Genomic DNA, 8,249 nt, shown 5'->3' with positions numbered 1-8,249 from the left:
CCTACACCTGTGTCTTGTTTCAGTGATTGGTGTGGAGAGACAATAAAAGCCAAGTGGAAACAGTATGTGGGAGAGAGACCGGCGGAGATCTGTGTGTGTGGTCGCGTGACAAGCTGCAGACGGTGGGAGAGAGACCGGCAGAGAGCTCGGGGAACACATTGAGTGATTGCCAAACACTAGTGGACTGAGTTTTGAGTATACAGCGCTGTGTGCGCGACTTTTGTTTGTTTATTTTACGTTGTTCCAATAAAGACCCACAGTCTCCGCAAGCCGACCCTGTCCTCTTCCTTCCCAGAACCCTTGAGACTTGCTACAGTATGCAAGCATTATGTAAATGTGTTACAAGCCTACTGTTGGTTTGTGCTGGAAATAAGAATGGAATTAATGATGAATAATTTCAGGCAGGTCAGAATTGGTTCTTTCTTTTGGGAGACAATGACGGCATTTATCGGGCATTTAGATTTTTGAAACTTTACAGACCTTTTACATTCACAAACAGCTATAGTAGACACTACATGAAAGGTAATAACCGAAAAAGCATAATAAGGGCACTTTAAAGATGTGTATTATACTCCATCGCTCAGTTACACACACACACATACAGAATTTAATTGTTCATGCTTATTTGCCACATTTTTATATTTAGATCAAGTGCCTAAATTCACTAAAAATACTAAATGATTGATTTTAGTTTTTAGAGCTTCATTTTTATGTTTCGTTAAGTTTAGACAAAATGTTATAGAATTTTTAACACAAGACATTTATCAGTCATTAAAATCAGCCAGAATTTTTATACCAGTCCATCCATATCAGCACATTGGCTCATTATGAAACAGCCCTCATCATCTTCCAATCCCATGATCCCACAACCTGCATATGTGAGATGAGCACCTACAATGCCCCAGTTTACCGCTCTGCGCGGACCCTACAGGGCCCTTTTCCGTTTGCATGTCCATGCATGTATGCATGTTTGTTTCATTCATCCCTGTGAGTCTGCCTCCTTTTAAACCCCATGCATCTCCTTTGTGCATGTCGTCGCTCACGCCAGCTGCTCTCTGAAGCCACAGGAGTTCCCGTAGTTTCCAGGCTTTAATTAGCCTCGGAGGGTCAACACACCTTCAGGTGCTATATAGCGCACTCACACGTACACGTGCACACATATGCACTTTTCTTTTCACAGAAATCAGCTCTATATGGTGTCCCAGCAGGCTCCATTCCATACTTTAATGAATAAGTTCAGAGGAATAGTGAAGAAAAATAATGATCAAATGTGGCTCTCTCATCTCCACCATACATGTGCATCTGGGTTTATTGAAAGCCAGGGTGCTGACAAAACCGACATTATAATGTGTCTGTTTTTTAATTGTGAGCATGCCCCTCCCCCCCTCAACATCTCTAGATTTCAAACATGAGCCAAACACCTTGTCTTCACCCAAACAAACACATCCACCCCAGCTAGAGAACCTGTTAATTGCCATTTTGGTGTGCATGACTGGGCTTGCACCAATGCTCATATTTACATAGTTTTACTAGACTTTACTAGTACAAGAAAAGTAGTCGACAAGTCAATGTTTACCTTATAAAAATGGCTCACAATACACTGATGCGTCAGCTGCCTTTGCTGGTCCTGGTAAATCCAATGCCTTGCTGACGGAGAGTGAGCAGGTGGAGAGACGGTCCATGCAGCTGGGACAAAATCGTGCTTATATCTAAAATAAAATACATTTTCTGATAAGTATTCTGCTCTTATTTTACAGTAAATAAACTGAAACATCCTCAAAAAAGATAGCAAATAAATATTATATTTAGTTTATGTTTCTCTCCTCATTGGCACTGACAAACCTCACAATCTTGTTAGATTTATGCTTAAAAAATGTCAGTGGAGTAAGAAAAATAAGCTTACTTCAATCAATGAAATCTTTAATACCTGAAGAAAACTCACGTTAGCATTCATCTCAAGGGCAGTTAGCAACTGGTTGGTACGGGATCCTTGTAAGCAGACAATTTGAAATCTGCCATTTTTGCTTTTTGCTCATGAACTTTCTGAGCCAATCACCTGAAATTAAGTATGGGGGGAGAAAGATTTCATTAAAGCTAAAAAAAAAAAAAAAAAAAAAATCAGGTTCTGGTTAAAATCTACTGTAATGTAATATAGTATATATTTCATATTAGATATAATAAAAATACATGGCTAATTTTGAATCAATGGAGAGAAAAAAGCTTTTAGAACCAAATATGGTGTAGTTATAGCATCTACCAGCAGGGGCTATCATAAAAGTGTCATAAAAGTTGTACATACATACATAAATATGATACTTTTATGATACTTCTATTTGAGCTTTTATGTCCTTTTTGGATGACATTCTATAAAACCTCACTTTTAGTGCTTCACAGAAGAAAGATAGACACGATGATAGAGGACATTTTAAGATAGATGTCATTTGAGGTGAACTATCCCTTTAAAGATAGAAGGCGACAAATTCCTCCCCTAATAACACTTTTTCTGAAACGAATAAATCAACGGCGTCAAACCCGTTGCCAAAGTATGATTTATGCATCTCTCTTTCCCTGAGCATCTTCCATGCCATCCATCATATTCGCCAAAATCCCAGAGAATACGGGTTAAATCATCTTCACCTCATCTCTCCTTATGCATCTGGAGTGTGTTAAGGGGGTGGGACATCTCTGAAGTTGAATAATAATCTAAATGTCATTAATCATTAGTCCATAGTCGGTCTCTTTCTATGGCTGTCTCTGTCTCTCACACACACACACACAACAAGTCTAGAAAGGTGTGCTCTGTCTGTCTGGCGTGGATGTCGCTCTCTATCATTTCCCAGTACACCCACATGTTTATCGTTGACTGCCTGTGTGTCTCCATTCGTGTCGGGAGCCTTGGTGACTGTGCACATGAGCGCTCTCTTGCACGTCACACGGAAATATCCATCCTTCCCAGGGGCTTCGGCAGCTTGAGGGTTTGACATCGAGATGTATGGGATGTTCATGGTCCACTTGGCCCGCTGTTCCCAAACTGTAGAAGTGAACAGCATGCAAGACGTCAGATGCAAAAGGCATTAGATTCATGTAGATTCAGCTTTATGGCTCAGCTCCGAATTCTCATTGGATGAGACATATTTAAAGCCGCTGTAAAAGAACAGATATACAATCAAACCAAAAATTATTCAGACACCATATAATTTTTTTATATTTTTGTACTAGTGGGTGCAGGACACCATAGTTCATTTATGTAAGCGAGGATAGCAAAATAAAGTAAACTGTGACATAGTTTACCCAAAAATTCTAGTATTAATTATAGTCTAGTCCAGGGCCGGCCCGAGGCATAAGCGAACTAAGCGGCTGCTTGGGGCCCCCCAATCGAGTCGAAAAATCGAAAAATATTTTTTTAGATAACTTAAACAAGTGACATAAATGAATAAATTAATATGAATGGATGAATAATTAAAGACAAAAAAAAATCTGATTTCATGATCAATATACCTCCCTACAACTGCTGCTGTGTCTGCCAGCGTTTAAAGGAGAACTCCGGCGCAAAATGAACCTTTGGTCTAATTACACATTCTTACCTAGTCAACCGTTATCTGAGATTTGTTTTCATGATTATCGAATGTAAATAGTTTTATCTCTAAAAACAGTTTAGCCTATAAAGCTAGTATAACGCTAGTATATTGGGCATGGAGTAATGACAAATAAAAATCGCTTGTTAATACCACTAACAAGGCTCAAAATAGCCACACACATAATGAGGGTCCCTACCTTCAAACCGAAGCATTGAGAACTTTGTCAGTGTCCAGACAGTTTAATAAGAAGATATTTTTTACATACAGTCAACTTCGCGTATACAGGCAGAAGCCATCTATGAAAAACAGTCTCTACCAGTTGATCTACGAACGCCGATACTAGAGATAATATATATATTCCATATTTTACCACATGCATCATTATTATTTTAATAATTGTGAATAATAATAAGTGAATAATATATATTAATCAATTAAAATAATGAATGTATATATATATATGTATAACACTGTATATATAACACTCTGTTTTATATATAAAACACTCTGTCGAATAAACTGATTTTTTGTGGTAAAATATGGAATATATATATATATATATATATATATATATATATATATATATATATATATATATATATATACATATTCCATATTTTACTACGTTCATTCAGAATTCAATTGCACTCACAGGTGCATACAGTCAAACAAAAAAATCAGACACCTTCAACATTTCTCACATTATCACAGTTTATTCGACATTGTGTTTTATATATAAAACAGAGTGTTATATATACAGAGTGTTTTTTTTATATATATATATATATACACTCACCGGCCACTTTATTAGGTACACCTGTCCAACTGCTCGTTAACACTTAATTTCTAAGCAGCCAATCACATGGCGGCAACTCAGTGCATTTAGGCATGTAGACATGGTCAAGACAATCTCCTGCAGTTCAAACCGAGCATCAGTATGGGGAAGAAAGTTGATTTGAGTGACTTTGAACGTGGCATGATTGTTGGTGCCAGAAGGGCTGGTCTGAGTATTTCAGAAACTGCTAATCTACTGGGATTTTCACGCACAACCATCTCTAGGGTTTACAGAGAATGGTCCGAAAAAGAAAAAACATCCAGTGAGCGGCAGTTCTGTGGGCGGAAATGCCTTGTTGATGCCAGAGGTCAGAGGAGAATGGCCAGAATGGTTCGAGCTGATAGAAGGGCAACAGTGACTGAAATAACCACTCGTTACAACCGAGGTATGCAGCAAAGCATTTGTGAAGCCACAACACGCACAACCTTGAGGCGGATGGGCTACAACAGCAGAAGACTCCACCGGGTACCACTCATCTCCACTACAAATAGGAAAAAGAGGCTACAATTTGCAAGAGCTCACCAAAATTGAACAGTTGAAGACTGGAAAAATGTTGCCTGGTCTGATGAGTCTCGATTTCTGTTGAGACATTCAGATGTTAGAGTCAGAATTTGGCGTAAACAGAATGAGAACATGGAACCATCATGCCTTGTTACCACTGTGCAGGCTGGTGGTGGTGGTGTAATGGTGTGGGGGATGTTTTCCTGGCACACTTTAGGCCCCTTAGTGCCAATTGGGCATCGTTTAAATGCCACGGCCTACCTGAGCATTGTTTCTGACCATGTCCATCCCTTTATGGCCACCATGTACCCATCCTCTGATGGCTACTTCCACCATGTCACAAAGCTCTAATCATTTCAAATTGGTTTCTTGAACATGACAATGAGTTCACTGTACTAAAATGGCCTCCACAGTCACCAGATCTCAACCCAATAGAGCATCTTTGGGATGTGGTGGAACGGGAGATTCGCATCATGGATGTGCAGCCGACAAATCTGCGGCAACTGTGTGATGCCATCATGTCAATATGGACCAAAGTCCCTGAGGAATGCTTCCAGCACCTTGTTGAATCTATGCCACGAAGAATTGAGGCAGTTCTGAAGGCAAAAGGGGGTCCAACCCGTTACTAGCATGGGGTACCTAATAAAGTGGCCGGTGAGTGTATATATATATATATATATATAAATTCATTATTTGAATTGATTAATATATATTATTCACTTATTATTATTCACAATTATTAATATACATAAACATATTTACCCGTTGAAACTTGCCATTGCCCATCCCTAGTGTAATGTGACTCCTGCCGCCCATCAGTTTCTCCAGTAAGTGCATTGTGAATATATGAGGTTCATTAGTTCCGAGAAATCCAGCAACAGGTGTGCTTGAGAAAAAAAAAGTGTGACCTTGAATTTACATTTGAAAGATTCTAGCAATACTTTTGAAAACAACCTCAGAAGGTTTTAAGCTGGACTCTTCAGAGAGTCTCTCAGGGTGGCATTACCTTATGATGACACAGTGCTGTGTGTAGCAGTCATCTAACCCTCTTTTTAGTTAGAGAAACCCAGGTGTGTGAAATTTAGCCCCGGTCCTGAACTGCTGCGACTGGTGTGGTGCACAGCATAAAGGAGCTTGCTTAGGGAAACCCAAAACTGCAGGACGCTCATGTTGTTCATATGCAGCATATTTACTGATACGTTTAGATAATGCAACCTTTTGACATGAAGTGTCAAGTGTCAATATTATCCACAATGATAATATGCACATTGCAAAAAAAAGTGCAGCAACACTCTGTCATTTACAAAGTACTGGTTTGAGAGTGAAAAAGAACATAAAATTAAACAGTGCATTCGTACCACACATATACACTCACCTAAAGGATTATTAGGAACACCATACTAATGCTGTGTTTGACCCCCTTTTCGCCTTCAGAACTGCCTTAATTCTACGTGGCATTGATTCAACAAGGTGCTGAAAACATTCTTTAGAAATGTTGGCCCATATTGATAGGATAGCATCTTGCAGTTGATGGAGATTTGTGGGATGCACATCCAGGGCACGAAGCTCCCGTTCCACCACATCCCAAAGATGCTCTATTGGGTTGAGATCTGGTGACTGTGGGGGCCATTTTAGTACAGTGAACTCATTGTCATGTTCAAGAAACCAATTTGAAATGATTCGAGCTTTGTGACATAGTGCATTATCCTGCTGGAAGTAGCCATCAGAGGATGGGTACATGGTGGCCGTAAAGGGATGGACATGGTCAGAAACAATGCTCAGGTAGGCCGTGGCATTTAAACGATGCCCAATTGGCACTAAGGGGCCTAAAGTGTGCCAAGAAAACATCCCCCACACCATTACACCACCACCACCAGCCTGCACAGTGGTAACAAGGCATGATGGATCCATGTTCTCATTCTGTTTACGCCAAATTCTGACTCTACCATCTGAATGTCTCAACAGAAATCGAGACTCATCAGACCAGGCAACATTTTTCCAGTCTTCAACTGTCCAATTTTGGTGAGCTCTTGCAAATTGTAGCCTCTTTTTCCTATTTGTAGTGGAGATGAGTGGTACCCGGTGGGGTCTTCTGCTGCTGTAGCCCATCCGCCTCAAGGTTGTGCATGTTGTGGCTTCACAAATGCTTTGCTGCATACCTCGGTTGTAACGAGTGGTTATTTCAGTCAAAGTTGCTCTTCTATCAGCTTGAATCAGTCGGCCCATTCTCCTCTGACCTCTAGCATCAACAAGGCATTTTCGCCCACAGGACTGCCGCATACTGGATGTTTTTCCCTTTTCACACCATTCTTTGTAAACCCTGGAAATGGTTGTGCGTGAAAATCCCAGTAACTGAGCAGATTGTGAAATACTCAGACCGGCCCGTCTGCCACCAACAACCATGCCGCGCTCAAAATTGCCTTTCTTTCCCATTCTGACATTCAGTTTGGAGTTCAGGAGATTGTCTTGACCAGGACCACACCCCTAAATGCATTGAAGCAACTGCCATGTGATTGAATGATCAGATAATTGCATTAATGAGAAATTGAACAGGTGTTCCTAATAATCCTTTAGGTGAGTGTATATATATACACACTATATTGCCAAAAGTTTTGGGACGTCTGCCTTTACATGCACTTGAACTTTAATGACATCCCATTCCTGATCCGTAGGGTTTAATATGGAGTTGGTCCACCCTATGCATCTATAACAGCTTCAACTCTTCTGGGAAGGCTTTCCACAAGGTTTAGGAGTGTGTTCATGGGAATTTGACCATTCTTCTAGAAGTGCATTTGTGAGGTCAGGCACTGATGTTGGACGAGAAGGCCTGGCTCGTAGTCTCCGCTCTAATTCACCCCAAAGGTGTTCTATCAGGTTGAGGTCAGGACTCTGTGCAGGCCAGTCAAGTTCCTCCACACCAAACTCGCTCACCCATGTCTTTATGGACCTTGCTTTGTGCACTGGTGCGCAGTCATGTTGGAACAGGAAGGGGCCTTCCCCAAACTGTTCACTCAAAGTTGGGAGCATGAAATTGTCCAAAATGTCTTGGTATGCTGAAGCATTAAGAGTTCCGTTCACTGGAACAAAGGGGCCAAGCCCAACCCCTGAAAAACAACCCCACACCATAATCCCCCCTCCACCAAACTTTACACTTGGCACAATGCAGTCAGGCAAGTACCGTTCTCCTGGCAACCGCCAAACTCAGACTCGGATTGCCAGACAGAGAAGCATGAAGTGTGATTCGTCACTCCAGAGAACACATCTCCACTGCTGTAGAGTCCAGTGGCGGAGTGCTTTACACCACTGCATCCCACGCTTTGCATTGCACTTGGTGA

The 8,249-nt window shown here is 40.8% G+C and overlaps 1 long non-coding RNA gene across 1 annotated transcript; it reads right to left on the bottom strand.

Moving 5' to 3' along the window:
- Window positions 1–2,436: 2,436 nt before the first annotated feature.
- LOC130088139 (uncharacterized) lies at window positions 2,437–6,101 on the bottom strand. Its single transcript, XR_008807442.1, has 3 exons — window positions 5,921–6,101; window positions 5,677–5,800; window positions 2,437–3,144 (listed from the first exon to the last, which is right to left on the bottom strand). It is a non-coding gene; the product is annotated as an uncharacterized LOC130088139 (long non-coding RNA).
- Window positions 6,102–8,249: the final 2,148 nt, after the last annotated feature.

This window comes from Rhinichthys klamathensis, unplaced genomic scaffold, assembly GCF_029890125.1.
Source record: "Rhinichthys klamathensis goyatoka isolate OS25496 unplaced genomic scaffold, OSU_Roscu_1.1 h1tg000114l_1, whole genome shotgun sequence".
In the NCBI taxonomy this organism is placed as follows: Eukaryota; Metazoa; Chordata; class Actinopteri; order Cypriniformes; family Leuciscidae; genus Rhinichthys; species Rhinichthys klamathensis.
This window is presented reverse-complemented; position numbering and strand designations above follow the sequence as displayed.